The sequence below is a fragment of the Artemia franciscana genome, chromosome 6, assembly GCF_032884065.1.
Source record: "Artemia franciscana chromosome 6, ASM3288406v1, whole genome shotgun sequence".
In the NCBI taxonomy this organism is placed as follows: Eukaryota; Metazoa; Arthropoda; class Branchiopoda; order Anostraca; family Artemiidae; genus Artemia; species Artemia franciscana.
In genome coordinates this window covers 20,051,850-20,069,717 of record NC_088868.1, presented here as the reverse complement: position 1 = coordinate 20,069,717, position 17,868 = coordinate 20,051,850, and the positions used below count along the sequence as shown (strand labels likewise).

General features: G+C 35.7%; 1 protein-coding gene across 1 annotated transcript in view; it reads left to right on the top strand.

The window, feature by feature from the left end:
• Positions 1 to 3,018: 3,018 nt before the first annotated feature.
• LOC136028161 (calcium/calmodulin-dependent protein kinase kinase 2-like) overlaps positions 3,019 to 17,868 on the top strand; it is a 166,148-nt gene continuing 151,298 nt past the window's right edge. The window contains exon 1 of the mRNA XM_065705842.1: positions 3,019 to 3,151. The gene's annotated coding sequence lies outside the window, so the exon portion shown is untranslated. The remainder of the gene's footprint in view (positions 3,152 to 17,868) is intronic.

Sequence of the window (17,868 nt, the reverse complement as noted above, 5' to 3'; positions counted from 1 at the left end):
TGTAGTAATTTCCTTTAAAATTAGCTATTAAACAGATCTCTATAATGTTCAGTACCCACCTAGCCGAGGAGATGAAAAACAAGAAAAAGATGCTTTTGCCGCAGAATATCATAGTTCAAGCTACTTTTATTGTTTTTTTAGCTAAAATATTCTTTTTCTTGTTCAAGCCAAGAGACTAATATATAAAAGTTTCGGACAAGGTGGTTGTAATAATTTGCTTAGTGCTTCGATCTGAAACCATTTTTGGGAGTTATGGACCATTGTATTTCTTAGTATTGGACGTAACCATCTCCTACTAGTTTGCTTGTAATACCGCTGCAACTCGGGTTCTCCTTTTGATCTGACACTATTTTCAGGAGTTATGGGCTATTACATTTCTTGGTATTGGACGTGATCGTCTCTTACTAGGTTGCACGCTACCGCTGCAACCTGGAAACCTATGTCCAAAATTTGAAAGGGTTTGTTTTTTTAATGATCGTTTTTGAATAATTTGTTTTAAATACCTAAAAGAACGACTGCATTTTATATAACTATCTACATTTTTTTATAATGTTAAAAATCCTATTTTGATTTTCGTCTGCAATAATATATGAACAAAATTTTTACTACACAGCCATATAAAATACAGTTTTTCGTAAAAAAATGATTGTATTGTAAAAATTATTTTTGTTAATTACAAAAAGTTTTTTAAATCATCAATTTCCTTTAAAATGAGCCATTAAACAACTCTCTATGATTTTCCAGTTCCCCGCTCGCTGAGGAGGAAAAAACAGAAAAAGATGCCGTCGACGCAGAATATGGTAGTACAAGTCTATTTTCTGGTTTTTTAACCCAATAAATTTTCCTCGCTATTCAGACCAAGGACAAATTAGTTTCCTATATATCAGCAAGGTGGTTCTAATAATGTATTTTCTTTTTTTTATCTGACTGTAGTTTTAGAAGTTATGGGCTATTTTATTTTTTACTATAGGGAGTGATCGTCTCTTTCTAGGTTGCTAGCTATCGCCGCAACCCTGATTCTATTTTTTAAATTCTTTTCGTAAATTACAAAATATTTTTAAATAGATCAGTTTCCTTTCCAATGAGCCATTAAACACCTCTCTATGATGTTCCAGTGCCCTGATAGCTGAGGAGAAAGAACGGAAAAAAGATGCCTTTGATACAGAATGTCGTAGTTCAAGCAAATTTTCTTTTTTTCAAACCAGTACATTTTCCTCGTTGTTCAAGCTAAGGGACAGTAAGCTGAGTATATAGGGGTTTCTGATAGGAGAGTTCGAATAGTTTACTTCCAATCAATGACAACGTTTGTCTTTTGCTACAGCAGTCAGGAAGTTGCACTTTTTAGAGTTGTATGAGGACGTATTTTTTCGCTCAGTTTCTGTTGATTTTTTACAAACGTTCCTTAGTTTTTAACTTGGTGTTTAGTCTCTTCAGTCAAATAAAATAAGCAGGTTGAACAATCTTTTTTGTCCCTTTGTCAGGTCCCATTTGGGATAAAACGATGATATTTTTTTACCGTTTTATCCTTATTTTTCGTGATCCAGTATTTTCTTTTTTCAATTTTTTCCCGTGAAGCAGTCCTTATGGCCCAAAAATTTTATGGTTTTAGTTCCAAGACAAGTGGATAAAAACTTTTGATCCTTAATCAGGCCTAGTTTCTAGGGATCCGAGCCAAAATAGTATTTTTTTTTTTTTTGGCACATTAGAGTAAGTCAAATTTTTGTAGCCCCATTGTCGGGCTTTTTAAAACCACCCTATTCTCACCAAAATTTAAGATTCCTTTAGCCCAGAAAATTCTCTGAAGGACACCCTACTTAAGATCCCCTGCCTAAATTTTTATACGGTTAGGGTATTCCTGGTTTAGGGACTTACAGAGGTTTTTTGTAGAGTTTTTGGTCACTTTGGTCAGAAGGAAAAATAAATTAGTCTGAAAGATTAGCTACTTGAAACCGTAAACATAAACCATAAACGTAATTTTTGCGTTTTGGTCTGAAACAGCCATAACAAACAAAACATTTGTCAGTTATGCTGAGTGAAGGCTGCTATCTGTAAAATTTTGATTACAGATATTAATTACTTAGAATTCTTTAAACTAGAGAACTATAAGGTTGACCCTCTCGGATAAGATACAATTCACTAAAGGTGTGCCACAGGGAGGTGTCCTAAGTCCTCTTCTTTTTAATTTAGTATTGGCAGATTTCCCTTTTAAGAATGTAGACGGCCAAATATTTGCCAACGATATTGTCTCATGGGCAAAAGGGAGAACCCCAGAAAAAGCTCAGAAAACAATGAAGATTTCCGTCATAGAGGCAGTTAATTGGGCATAAGTTCAGAGTGCACGAATTCCTATTCAAAATATCGAAGGATTACCTGGCTATTAAAGGAATCAGAAATAAATCGGAACCTTGAAAATTCTAGTAATCGTTATGTAGAATATTTTAAAGGAAAGACTCCAAATAAAAAATATATACCAATTACACGAAAAGCAGTAAACATTATATTTCGATTGAGAACCCAGCATGCCGCGACAAAAGAACACTTGAAGAAATTAAATTTAAGTGAAACAAATATGTGTGATTTTGCAAGTGATATACAGTCCATTCGACACCTATTGGAAGAGTGCCATATCACAGAAAACCTAAGGTCTGCAGTGAAACAAATATGCGAATCATTGAACTTCAGTTATGGTGAAGTGCCTATACTATTTCCCCCACAAAATACAAGCCATTATGCCACTCTTATTAATAGAATAGGAAATGTACTTTCAGCTTCAGACCTTGCATGGATTTAGTTAGGATTTAATTGGAATAAATAAAGAAATTGCATGGAGATTATGCACTTGCGTCTCCAGATAACCAATCAAGAAGAAGAAGAAGAAGAATAAGGTTGACCCTAACCTAGGTCAATCTGTTAAATCGAACATGTTCTGCAACTATATAGCCCTAGAATACTATTGATATAAGAAAGCTCTTACGTTAGTTATGTTCCATGTATGGTTATGAATATGCTGTGGTATTTTCTAAATCCAGACATTATTTTCTCTTTAATAATTTCTTACCTTTAGTTGCAAAGCTAGAAAATTTTCGTTGTGGAAGAGAGTTACATGGAAATTATGGATTAAAACCTCTGAATAATCAAATAAGAGGTTTAGGTAAAATTCTAGTTTGACTACTATTTGTGAAAAGGGGTTAGGTTAGAAAAATGAAACTTTCAGTAATGAATCCAAGGTCAAAAATAAACTCCGGGAAGGTATTCCCAAGCTTCTACGTACAATAAAAACAACAACAGCTTCTACAGAAGTCTTTTCTGATTTCCATGTCCTAGAAACTTGCCTACTTGACAAGTCTGTACCTATTGAAATTTTGACAAAGCAACATTTTACCTTAATTTTCAGTTACCAGTTTCTTTTTCTCTGGCTTTAGTTCTGACAATGCAAATTCTGTTATTTAAGTAGAATTTTAAGCCATGTCAATGTTCTTTTTCAAAATTTATGAAATGTATTTGCATATTTTTAAAACCTCATAAATTTGGACTGAGCAAAGTTGTAAAGGTGAAAATAGTTTTGTTGTATTTTATTAAAGCAGAAGATTTGTTTTCAAGGTTTAACCTTGCAAAATTATTTTGCAAGGTCAGGACCCCATAGAAGACAAAGAAGTAGAGGTAGGTATTTTAAAATCCCTTCCCAGGGCATACTTTAGCCTGTAGACCCATCCCTGAATGTTTTTTCCCTAACAAAACCTTTTACAGGTTTGGATCCAAGATTTTCTTCAGCAGGGGGCACATAATCTGCTGATTCAATTTACCTGGTTATTAAAAGGTTTAAGTCTAAGTCAGTTGACACTGATGGAATATCAGTGAATCATTTAAAACCTGATTGCACCCCTTTAATATTGCATTTACAACTACTTTTTCAAATGTGTTTGTGTTATTCCATTGTCCCAGACAGTTTCTTGTGTGGCACAGTTACTTCTATTTTAAAAAGGGGGAAAGATCCATTTTCATGTTCATCTTATTGTCCTATAACTATTTCTTGTACCTTAAGCAAAGTCCTTGAGTATTTACTTCTCCCTTCTATAACAGATAATATAAATTTTGGAGTTAACCAGTTTGGTTTTCAGTGTGGTCTGGGATGTCAGCATGCCCATAAAGTTCTTTCTACTCTGCTTTCTGATGCTTTTGGGAAGGGCTATGATCTTTATTTTTGTTCTTTAGATCTATCTAAGGCTTTTGATTCTGTAGTTCACTCCCAAGCCCTGTTTTCTTTGCTTAAATGTGGAGTGAATGTTTCTATTGTTTCTTTATTAAAATCTTGGTATGGTCATTCTTTCCTTTATGTTAAATCTTCCCCTTCTGATCCTTCTATATTAAAGATCACCATAAGACAAGGTGGAGTTTTATCTCCATCAATTTTCAAAATTTGTATTGCTGATATTTTAAATAGTCTTCCAACAACTTACCTTTTAGGTAGTTCAAATGTCTCATATCTTGCTTATGCAGACAATATTCTTCTCATTAGTAGAACTAAATCTGGGCTTTCGACTTCTGTTTGTTCTATCTCTACTGCTTTCTCAAATGTTGGTCTAACCCTTAACCCTGATAAATGTGAATTCCTTAATTTTGGTCCTTCTTCTAACCAATATTCTAGACTTAATTGTTCTGAATTTAGCATTCTGTGTGTGACTTCTTTAAGGTGGTTGGGCATTACCCTTTATAACAATTTAGTCTCTTTTTGTAATAAAATTGTTTCTGATGCTAAGGTTAAACTTCAAGTGGGTTATTCTAAAATTGTTGCAAACAGGGGGAAATACAACCACAAAGCCTATTCACAAATTTATTCTTGCTTTTGTGATCACTCGTTTTTATATCTTTCTGGATTATATCCTGTTTAAAAAGAAAAGGTTTAAAGGTTAAAAAGAAAAGGTTTAAAGTCATCTTATTTTCGTTTCCTCCATTTTTTGTTGTATCTTCCTCCCTGGTACAAGAACAGTGATATGGTAACAAATTTCTGGGCTCCAGATTTTTTAAATAAACTTAAAGTGCTACACCAGAAACTATCCGACTCAATATATTTTACTATTAACCCTTTTCATGATCTTCTAAAATGTTTTCTACAGTAATTTAATGTGTTATCAGAATTTGTTTTTTTTTCTGTGTGTTTGTTTCTATACTCTGTTTCAAGTGGGTCACATAAATTATCATTATTATTATAATAGGTTGCTTCAATAAACTTGTAAAAAAAAAAACAAATACCAGCAATTTAAAAGGAACCTCAACAATTATCAATCATAGGCAAGTATAGGAAATGGTCATAAATTTATTCTAAAGCCTGGTGAGGGTTAAAGCTCTTATAAATTTGTTGAAATTAAAACTGTACACAAACATTGATAAAAAAAATAGTAACCTACATTATAAAAACTACCCCACAATGAAAAACTAAAAAGATGCTCATCTTTAAAATAAAGGTTTTATATTGTCTGCATAATTTTTTGCCTTTGGGCTTCTAGCCACTTTAGTGAGTGATTTAAGCTTTCTATTTTCAAAAAAAAGATAAAATGATCTTGAACCATCTTTTGGGGTAATACATTCTTTATGAAACAGGTCAAACCATTTAGCATGTTACCTAACTTTGTGGTATTGCTTAGTGATTATGATAGTAATGAAGAGTAGGAAATGAGGATTAAGATACAACTTTTATATTCATTTGAGATTTATCAAACATTAGTTAGTTCTTTTTGGGGTGTAACAAGAAAAATGAACAAAGAGACAGAAATGCTTTGAAGACATTTGAAAACAGGGTTCTAAGTACAAATAATAAAGTATTAACTAGTCACTATTTCTTTTAAAAAATAATGTTTTATTAAACTGTGTCAACTTTGACAAAATATCAAATTTCTAATCTTAATTTCACTTTTCATAGCAGTAAAGTGTATCTTTCCACTTTTTAAAGTTTGGTTTATATTGCTTAAATTACAGAATTCACACTTTCATAAGAAAAAGTCTATTTCTTTATTTGTACTATCACCATTTCTATTTTTTACACTGTCAATTTCAACCTAAATATTTTGGTGAGCATTTATAATAGCAAGTGCTGTCAGTCTTGAGTCCTGCCAGTCTACAGCTGTTCATTAGTATTTCCTCTTCTATTCATCCTAAAATATTTGAATAGAACCAAAATTGTCAAAAAGTATGAACCCCAAATAAAGATGCTTGTAGATATGTGCTTGAAACTAAGTATATGAGTCAAAATACTTCTAAAAAACATAAATAAATATGTAATTGTAATTTTTGTATTTGATAGGTATAATTTGGTGGTTTAAATTCTCAAGATTTCAAGCTGTGGTTGGTTTCTAATTACTTTTTTTAATCTTGACATATCCAGATATACAGTGTAAATGTTTAAATCTCAATATGTCTGTTGAGCACAAAAGTAAAAATTAAAAAAAAAAACAGTTCAGATTTAGTATTAAGTGAAAGAGTTGTCCTATAAAAATTTTGGTTTGTAAACAACCAATCATGAAAATATGATTGAATGGCGTGTATATCAAAATAAGAATAAAATTCCTCAGTGGTATATATAGCAGTTTGTACAATTTTACAAATATATGTAACTCTTATACAAAAACATAACTATATTTTGTGACTGGTTGGTTTTGAGAAGGTGAGAAATTCTGAAATAATGTTGTAGTCGCATTCCATTTCTGTGGTCAACTCAAGTGGTGTGAATTTCCATTCTTTTTAACATTTCATCAGTAAATGAATGAAAAAAATTGATGCCATTCAACTGATTGAAACTGAGAAGTCAGAGACCAATCTATACTGGTTAAAAAAAAAAATAAGTACATAATTATTTGCCTTCTTTTTATAAACCATTTTTCTAAAATCTTTTTTTTTTAATGGCTACTCTGGCCTTTGAATGAGTATTTTGACTCATATAATTAGTTTTAAGTGTATACTTATGCAAAGCTTTATTAAAGTTCAGGTATTTCTAAAGAGTTTTGCCTTTATTTTAATGTTCTAGGATGAGCAGAGGAGGTGATATGCCATATTATGCAGAGCTATAATTAGATGAAAATAAGCTATTAAGTGGCCACCATGGGTTCAGCAAAATCCAAAACATAAATTAATAATATGTTTACACTTCTCATACGTTTACTTTCTATTATATAAACCCACTTAAAAACAACAATGTTATAAAAACTACCTCGCTTTGCAAAAAAAGTAAACTGAAATTTTATAACAGCCAAAAACAGTACTGATATCAATTTCCTTGTCTCTGTGCCAGAGTAAGACTCCAACACAAGTTTTGACAGTAAATAGAACCTAGAATATTGAGTTTTCCAGCCCTGTTGTAACAGCACAATCGTAAAATATCTGTTTGATGCCTAAAGAAGTTGGGTACGAAGTACTGCCTTTGATGCAGAATATCGTACTTCTTCTTTCCTCCTCAGCGAGCGGGGAACTGGAAAATCATAGAGAGCTGTTTAATGGCTCATTTTAAAGTAACTTCAACAGGTTTTTTTTGCAAGTCTCTAATTTTCCTGTACCATTGTTTGGGCTTGTTAGAATACATATCCTTAATTTTACTATTGTAATACTCAGAAGCTGCCTTTTTCTATTTTCTCTTCAGGAACTTTCTTAGATTATTAGCCTGAGTGGACTTGTAAGCTACAGTCGGCTGTTAGACCATAATTATCTTCAGCAATAAGGGGTTTGCAACTTTGGCTAGTTGATGTACTTATTATTTGTTTGTGATAAGACAAGCAGGGGACTTGTAACTAATAATCGTCTGTTAGGGTACAATCATCTTCAGTGAAAAGGAGTTTGTAACTTTTGCTAGTTGGTGTAGCCTACCCATACTCACTGTAACCTAGAATTTAGTGTTTACGCAAAATAAATAGACTACGAACATCTTGTTTATTGCAATCCTCAACAAAATACTATTTCGACCTCGCTCTTTTCATTGATGCAGTCCAAATTCGTCTATCCTGACTCTTTCTATAGTCAGGTAAATCAGGTATAAGTCAGGTTAATTTAGTAAATCGTAGCAAAACCGTGAATATGTTGTTGCCAACTTGCATAAGTGAATCGTGGCAAAACCGTGAATATGTTGTTGCCAACTTGCAGCAAAACCGTGAACGTGGAACATAGAACCCATGTCAAAACCGTGAATGTATTTCCACCAATTAGAAAGCCAGTAATAATGACGAACTGACGCATTCATGGTTTTACCATGTTACTTTCACAGCTTTGTTAGCGAATCCTCTATTGATATTGAAGTTTTCCAGAGGAAAGAAACTGTTTAATTTAACTAAAGAAATACGTGTTAAGGTAGGAAGGAAAGGTGGGACAAATAGAAATGAGCTGATCCTAAGACAAAGATATTTCGTACCGGAAGAAAGTTAGGACATGGTTGGGCAATCATCATTCGATCGAAGAGCTGATGTCACGCGCTTCAGATACAAATTTAAACAGTTCCAGCTTTAACGTAGAACCATCTACTCTACTCCCAGGTACTTTCGTAACAACTTTAGAACCATCAGCAACGCTGGTAACAGCTGTAGAACCATCAGCAGCACTTAGTTCAACGAATATGAGAAAAGTCCTGTCTTTACGAATTTGAAGCCTCTGGGATTGTGTCCGGAATATTTTGGTGAGATGAGCCCTCGTCTCGATAATGATGCAAGCTTTTTTTAATCTGAATTCTGACCCCATTTTGCCTAAACCACTGGAAACATCTAACAACACAGTGGGAGGCCACGTTCCAGACAGAAACTCAGTTGCTGAACCAGTCCATCTTAACGCGTCAATGTTGGAGCTTCAGACCTCTGAATTTGAACCTCAATCAATTGTAAGTGTAGAAGTTGAAACTAGCGCTGTAGGGACAAGTTGATGAGTTTATAGTTGGAGGTTGCTACTCAGTTAGAGGCTATGTTCCGGACAGAAACTATAGCTCAAATGCTGAACCAGTCCATCTTAGCGCGTCAATGTTGGACCTCCAGACGTCTCAAGCTGAACCTCAGTCAATTGTTAATTGCAGAAGTTGGAATAAGCACTGCAGTTTCAGCTAATTTAAGTACTACAAAGTGGCCAACACCATCGAGGAAACAACCTAGAAAGCTCGAAGGAACATCCCGTACTTGACGAATACAAGGAAACCTGCAACATGAAATGGAAGTGAATCAGACTAATGAAAATTATTGGAACTTTTCTTACGAACAGAGATGAAAAGAGTGTTCTCTTTTTCTAGAATTAAACTCTGAAACACTGAATACAGGGAAATCCGGTTGCATACCCGTGGAAGAAACAGATCAAAGGAAAAAAAGAAAACAGTTTACTTTTTTGAGTCTCTGACAGTTGACTCAAGAGAAACTGTATGCCGAAAAATGTTGGGTATTGGGTACTCTTGGGTACAAAAATGGCTCAGTGGTGCACGAACTACATAAGGTTATAGAAAAAGTTGAAGAAGAAGACAGTTTGCTGACTGAGCGACGTGGTGGGAACCGCTAAATCAACGTAAACGAAGAAATCAAACATCATAAAAGCATTTTTCACCCAACCCGTGTGACTACAGAAGGTACAATGCACCGAATAGGATTTCGATCGCTTTCTTACAATCAATCCGATGCGTAAAGACTTCCGTAAGAAATTTCCGTTTGTAAAAGCCTCAGTTGAAGTGTATCGGAATGTACTGTTGTTAATGAATATATCTCTGAAGAAGCCAACGTGCGATATGTGCGACATCTGCTTGAACCATGACAACAAAGCGGTGAATGTTGACATTACAGATACTGAAACCTTGATGTGGGAAAGGTCCAAACGAAAATTAAGAGTGACAAAATTTATAGTGAAAGAAAGTGTATGAACAAAGTGACGAAGAAAAGATTTTTTGTGCCGACATGCAGAAAGTTTTGCTTCTGCCCTTGATGACAGTGATAAAGGAGTGCATTTTCACAAGTCGACTTGTTATTTTCAACGAACCATTTTGCCCTGTGAATCTAAAACTGGACGAAAACTCTGTTTCCGTCGTTTGGCACGAAGCTGTTCAGAAACACGACGCTGACAACGTCACAACAAGTGCATTCGTCAAGGTAATGGAGAACTTCCTGGGCGCGGAAATTTTTGAGTTCTGGGCTGACAACTGCACAAATCAGAATAAGATCTGAACCCTTTCAACAGCAAATACTTTACTTGTCAATGATCATAGCCACCTGGATCTGAAGGAAATCCGTCTCAAGTTTCTGAACATAGGCCATACTCACATGGTTTCATAAATACCTTCTTCATGGCAATATTGAAAAGAAAATCTTTGCAGTTGGGGCAGATATATGATTTTGAAAGTCTTTACACGGTTATCAAAGAGTCAAGAAGCAAGCCGGTAGAAGTATTGCCAATGCAAATGGAAGATTTCCGCATAAGGAAAAGCGAAAAGAAGTTGGTCAAACTTGCGCTCAAAATAACTGATGCTGTGGAGGTTAAATTTGTCAGAGGGCATTTTTTTCCTTTTTACAAACTCGATTTCGGCGAGGAGTTTTACTCCAAGTGTGAATTCTTGTAGAAAAGCGCGAAGAAAAAAGGTCCTTTACCTGAATGTAGACTCGAGAACAGAGGTGAAAAAGAAGAAAATCGTGAACGTCTCTTGCCGTATTCTTCACTTGATAAAAGACATTTCTGGGATTCCATACTGATAGGTGATGGCGTCCGGGGTTTGGCAGACAAGGAGAGTTACGACGATGAACTTGACTCAAAAACGTATAATAATATAATACTCACGCTTTTGCCATGGCTTCCCAAGGCAAAACCGAGAATTTTACGTTTCCTCCTTTACATTCACGATTTTCGTTCTCTGAAGTCCCTAGGCAAAACCGTGAATGTGATTCCGTTTTTTCCCAATAACTCAATGTAGGAGTAAATTTTCAACACGAAACTGAAACAAATTTGTCAGTTTAAAAAAACAACAACAAAAAACAGCCGGATAATATAATTTTTTCCCCCTACAAATCAACTCAGGAAAAAAAATGGAGTGATTCTTAGGTTTTGAAGCTTCAAACCCGTTTTTGAAAAGTGCGGAAAAGCCAAAGCACGATTATTCTTTGGACAGGCGCACGGCTTATGAAACTTATTTAATAAAAAAATAAAAAAAAAAAATCTGAGGGAAGTAAAGAGCGAAGTTGAAACTTAAAACGAACAAAAACTATTGCTTCACAGTCTATCTAACATATATCATTGAAACTAGTACAAATAAACCAACAAATAATATACATTATACAAATTATAGATTTAGTGATCAACTATGAATGTAGTTGCAAATCATGAAACTGGGTGACCTCCATTCCCTTTTGAATGAAAATGCTTGACAAGTTAAAGAAAATAAGTGCAGCACATTTACAAAAATAAGTGCAGCACATTTACAAAAATAGTAAATTATCAGAAAAATAACCATAAATAAGACACAAAACCGTAATTGTAAATAGAAATTCCCGATTAAGGATTGAACCCATGGCATTCTGATTAAAAGTCTAAGGCTCTAATAACTGAACTTCGGCGGCTGATAATCCAATTTAATCTATTTGTTTTTTTTTATGAACATGATTGTGTAACTAAGAGCCCTTTTCCCAGGGACTATGGAGGTTCATGTCATCACCAAAAGAATAGTTACTAGGTCTGATTTCATCACAATACATTTATAATTGGCTATTTTAAAATATTGAGTTAATTAAAGTTTCTATTGTAAAGAGTGAATGCATTAAATTATATTTGGTGAAACCGAACTTTTGCGAACAGGAGGAGGGGGTGGGTACGTCAAGGAATAGTCACTTGGAATTTTGAAATCCATGTATTTGTTATTATATGAATTTCTGTCCTGTGGTGGCGCAGTGGGTTTGACCTTAGCTTGGTAATACGGGACCCGGAGATCGAATCATGCTGCAGGGATGCACTGCAGGGCCGACGCAGGGACCTTAGCAGTCAAGAAGCGTCGTTAATCCGAAACAATACAATATGAATTTCTTCCTCTTAAGAACATTTAATATGTTAAAAATCATTTTGTGAGCCTCAACGTCGGCTGACCGGGTTAAACTCAAAGAGCACATAGTGAATTCTCCCAACCGACTAATGAAACTTACTGAGGGGGGCGGGAGGGGGATCATACGGGAGCTTTTTTTGTAAATATCCAAGTAATGGTTTTGGACCATAATTATTACATTTGTAACGTTTTATGCTTCCAAGCTTTTCACTTAGAAAGTTGCACCAAAACTGCCGTTCTAGCGCTATATGGCACTTACGGATGGTACTTACGGATTGATAAAAAGCACGTAGACATTAACAACAGCTTTCAAACGAGCCATTAAACATCTCTCTAAAAAGATCTCGTAGCCACCTAGCCTCAGCTTTTCTACTTGAGACATGGCACAAAAAGTGTTGTTTTAGTACCATTCGGCTCTTGCGGATGGTGGAATTTACAGGAAGAACGTAGATATGAGAAATAGCTTTTCTATGAGCTATCAGACATCTGTCTACGACGTTCTGGTAGCCCGTTAGCCCTGTCAAAAAAGGAGACACGTCAGTGCTACCCATGTAAAAAAAAAGCGATTTCTCTTACTGTTCAAGATGGGGGACTGTAACTCCCCAGTTATTAGTTTTCGACCATGCTGATTCCAATGATATATTTTTTATTTCGATGTTTCGCCATTTTTGGAGGGTTTAAGGCTTTTTTCGGAATTACCATATTTTTTTTTCGAAAATAATGGCTACCATTCCTGAATCAGTGTCAGATGGCAATTTTTTGTTAATAGGTAATTTTTTTCAAAACGCATTTTTTAACTTTAGGTCACTATGGGCTGTGGTTCCCTCTTTACTAGGTTGCAACTGCTGCTGCAACCATGACTAGGAGGATGGAAGGGAGAGTATGGAAGAGCGAGGAATGTGTCATATGACTCTTTATGACTGTGTTGTCAAGACAAATTTATAAAAAACACGTAGATGTAAAAACTAGCTATAAATGAGACGTTAATCAGGCCTCTATGACGCTGCGGTAGCCTGATAGTTCTGTTAATCGTAAACGATTTACGAAAAATATTGATGGGAGTGGGAGGAGGGATATAGAAAAGAGGGAATTATTAATCTCAGGTATAGGTTTTTCAGCCATGGATGTTATGAAAATGCGTTTACCAATCTTCCCAGCCTTTCCATTCTGAAAATGACACCCAAAGTGTACTTTTCGGGGGTTTATGATATCTAGTAGGGGACTAGCTTCAAAATTTTCCTTGGGGGGGCAAGAGGGGTCCATGTTCGGATAGTCAACTTTTTCCTCTAAATTTTTGGGGACAACTGCCCCCCTTCCCTCCATAAACGACGCCCCTGGCACCTAGTGAAACCGTTTTCAAGTGAAATTTATAAACTTCGGTTATGTTTAAAAATTTGCTTTTAAATAAGCCCTTAAACGAATCTGTGTTACTCCACTGCCTCACTAGTGGTGAAGAACTGAAGGCAGAAAAGAAAGTCACACATCAGTGCTAAGCATGCATGAAAGTAATTTTAAAATTCCTGTAAATTCGTTTTCGGAATAACATTGTACTTTTAAGATTAATCGAAATAATAATTTTGAATCATCTACAAATGAAATTTTTTTCTCACCGAGCGGTATTTATTAACTTTTTTAAACTTTTGGTTTGGCTACTGTGTGCCGTGGTTCGCTCTTTACTAGGTCGCAGCTATCATGGGAGGCTTATTATGCAATTATGAAAGGTTATGCTAGAATTTGGAGAACGCATGGAAGGCTTTTTCTAAGAGAAAGGGGCTGAAAAGTCTAAAATTGAATTTTTTCAACTCTATTTTCTGGTTATTCCATAGTGGTAGAGGGATAATAAACGATTATTTTTTGTTGTCTACCCTTTTAGAAGGCGTGTATAAAAACTTAAAAAAGTGTTAGCAGTTTCCTGTCGGGGATCGCTGTGATTGATTTGATAATAGAATATGAAGTTGAATTTTCACTATGTTTATATTGCAAAGGGAAGAATCCAGGCTCCCCATCTGAGTATAGGTATGGCAATAATCAATCTCTATTTATCATGACAGTGATAAACATTGTGAAACTAAATAGCCTGTTGCTGTAGTCCTCGTTTTTAATTGTTGCGCTTTTGAGGTCGGGGAAATATCGCTGACTTTTTTCATCTATAAGTGGATGCACTATTTTCCTTCGTTTCTTTTTTGCTTTAGAATTTAATAGGTCCTTTTCACGATCTTTTATCATTACCATGTCGCTAATGGCTCTCCGGTTGTCTGAATTCCTGTCGGGAACATGACTATACAAAAGTTTTCCCCGAGGGGAAACTTCGTTAAGATCTCATAACGAGCTTACTTTGATCCCAGTCAAGACTTTGGTTTGGCTGTTATTTAAGCGAAGCTGAAGTTTTCTCAGAAGATGACGGGAAACTTTACACAAGACTTGAAATTTGGAGGCTGAATTTCTAGAATCGTATCGACAAATTTAAAAAAAAAATTACCGACCCAGCAACTTTTTAAAACAGAAAAAAAAAATCCACTGTACTATCTAGTGCTAGTCCTTCACACTTCTATAATTCTTCATCTACTGAATGTGGTTCTTTTTGCAGTAAATCGATTGCTCATTTTATGGCCATAAAGTGCAAGGTATCAGTCATACTGGTACATCCCCCTGCACATGTGACATGTGACTCGAATGAATTTTAAATACAGTTATAGGAACAAATAGACAAGATCTCAGGTAAAATATGGTATTTTTAGTGAACTTTAATGTACATGTTGGCACAAAGAGGTATACATGATATCTCAGCTGAGGTAAATCTGGTGTAGAGAAGGAAAGTATATATGATAATAGACTGCTACAGTTCTGCAGGCACAATGATCTATTTATAACGGATAGCAACACGGTATCATGGGCGCAGTAATAGCTGCAACCTAGTAAAGAAAGAATTACCTATTAGTTAACATAGCACTCACGTGATGGTAAGACGTCTTATTGAATGTGTTATTCTAAATCAAATCTTGGGTGACCGATACAGGACACCGTAATATATAGGAGTGCCGTTGTTCACGTTAATATCGAAGACCACAATGCCTTTCCATCATACAAGCAATAAAGAAGCTAATGTAATGAGGAAATTTTATTCTTTATTTTTATTTTTGCAATCTTCTGTCTATAGTTTTTTCCTCATGTTTTCTTTAGTATTTGGAATTGATGTTAAAAATAAAGATCACCAACTAGCCAAACAGTTCGCCGGGAGCGACTCGGCTCAGTAGTAACCGAAACTCTAAAAAGCGTAATTTTCATACCAATAGGTATTTCAAAAGAATTGGCATATTATGCTGATTCGAAAAATATAAGTATTATTAAATTTAGTCATACCCATCAAAGACTACGAGCCTGAGAAAATTGGCCTGATTTTCCAAAAGGTGAGAAATACCCCATTAAAAGTCAAAGAATCTTAATGAAAATCACACCCTCAGATTCAGCGTATTAGAGAATGTGCAAAAATGTAGAATTTTGTATTTTTTGCCAGAAAAAAGATCACGGATGCGTGTTTATTTGTTTATTTGCTTCCTATGAACCGAATGTTCCTAGAATGTCGGGAGAGGGCTCATTCGGGCAGAAATCAAAGTTCTAGTGCCCTTCTAAAGTGAACAAAAATATTGGAGGGTAATTCAGCCCCTCGCGGGCCCCGCCCCCATTTTTCAGCCGTTGAAAAGCCGAATAGCTATGTCTTTGGAGATAACATGCCCCCACAGTTCCTGGGAAAAGGTCTAAGTTATTAATTTGGCTATTGTTTATGTATAATATTTGTTATTGGGAAGTATGCATATATTTTTATGATACTTGGTATTAACCAAGTGACATATAGCGGTCGCAAATTCTGTCGGTCTGTCTGTCGGTCTTTCCCGGTTTTGCTACTTTCGGCACTTCCAGGTAAGCTAGGACGATGAAATTTGGCAGGCGTATCAGAGACCAGACCAGATTAAATTAGAAATAGTCGTTTTCCCGAGTTGACCATCTGGGGGGGAGTGGGGGCCCGGTTAATTCGCAAAAAAATAGAAAAAATGAAGTATTTTTAACTTATCAGCGGGTGATTGGATCTAAATGAAATTTGATGTTTGGAAGGATATCGTGTCTCAGAGCTCTTATTTCAAATCCCAACTGGATCCAGTGACATTGGGAGGAGTTGGGGGGGGGGACATAAAATCTTGGAAAACGCATAGAGTGGAAGGATCTGGATGAAACTTAGCAGTAAAAATAATCTTAAGTCCTAGATACGTGATTGAAATAACCGGAACGGATCCGCTCTCTTTGGGGGAGCTGGGGGAGGAGGGTTAATTCTGAAAAATTAAAAAAAAGGTATTTTTAATTTACGAAGGAGTGATCGGATCTTAATGAAATTTGATGTTTAGAAGGATATCGTGTCTCAGAGCTCTTATTTTAAATCCCGACCGGATCCGGTGAAGGGGAAGTTAGGAGAGAGATACCTAAAATCTTGGAAAACGTTTTCCTGATTTGACCATCTGGGGGGAGTGGGGGGCCAGTTAATTCGCAAAAAATAGAAAAATGAAGAATTTTTAACTTACGAACGGGTGATGGGATCTTAATGAAATTTGATGCTTGGAAGGATATCGTGTCTCAGAGCTATTATTTTAAATCCCGACCAGATCCGGTGACATTGTGGGGAGTTGGAGGGAGGGGGCCTAAAATCTTGGGAAAACGCTTAGAGTGGAAGGATCGGGATGAAACTTGGTAGGAAAAATAAACAGAAGTCTTAGATACGTTATTGACTTAACCGAAACGGATCTGCTCTGTTTGGGGGAGTTGGGGGGATTTAATTCTGAAAAAAATTTTTAGCTTATGAATTCTGAGGTATTTTTAGCTTACGAAGGAGTGAACAGATCTTAATGAAATTTGAAGATTGGAAGGATATTGTGTCTCAGAGCTCTTATTTTAAATCCCGACTGGATCCTGTGACATTGGGGGGAACCTAAAATCTTGGAAAACGTTTAGAGTGGAGGGATCGGGATGAAACTTGATGGGCAAAATAATCACAAGTCCTAGATACGTGTTTGACATAACTGGAACGGATCCGCTCTCTTTGGGGGAGTTGGGGGGGTTAGTTCTGGAAAATTAGAAAATTGAGGTTTTTTAAATTACGAAGCAGTGATCGGATCTTAATGAAATATGATGTTTGGAAGGATATCATGTCTCAGAGCTCTTATTTTATATCCTGACCGGATCCGGTAAAGGGGAAGTTGGGGGGGGGCGGAACCTAAAATCTTGGAAAATGCTTAGAGTAGAGGAATCGGGATGAAACTTGATGGGAAAAATGAGTACAAGTACTAGAGACGGAATTGACATAACCGAAAAGGATCTGCTCTCTTTGGGGGAGTTGGGGGGAGGGCTAATTAAAAAAAATAGAAAAAATGAAGTATAACTATAACTTACGAAATAACTTACGAAAGAGTGATCGTATCATAATGAAATTTCATATTTAGAAGGGCCTCGAAACTCAGATCTCTTATTTTAAATGCCGACAGGGTCCAGTGTCATTAGGGGGGGGGGAAACCTTGTAAAACGCTTAAAGCGGAGAGAACAGGATGAAAATTGATGGAAAGAATAAGTACAAGTCCAAGAGAGGTGACTGATATAACCAGACCGGATCCGCTCTCTTTGGTGGAGTTGGGGAGGGGGGAATAATTTGGAAAAATTAGAATAAATGAGGTATTTGTAAATTACGAACGGGTGATCAGTACTTAATGAAATTTGATATATAGAAGGATCTTGTGCTTAGAACTCTCATTTTAAATCCCGACCAGATCCGGTGACATTGAAGGGAGGTATAGGTGGAAACCGGA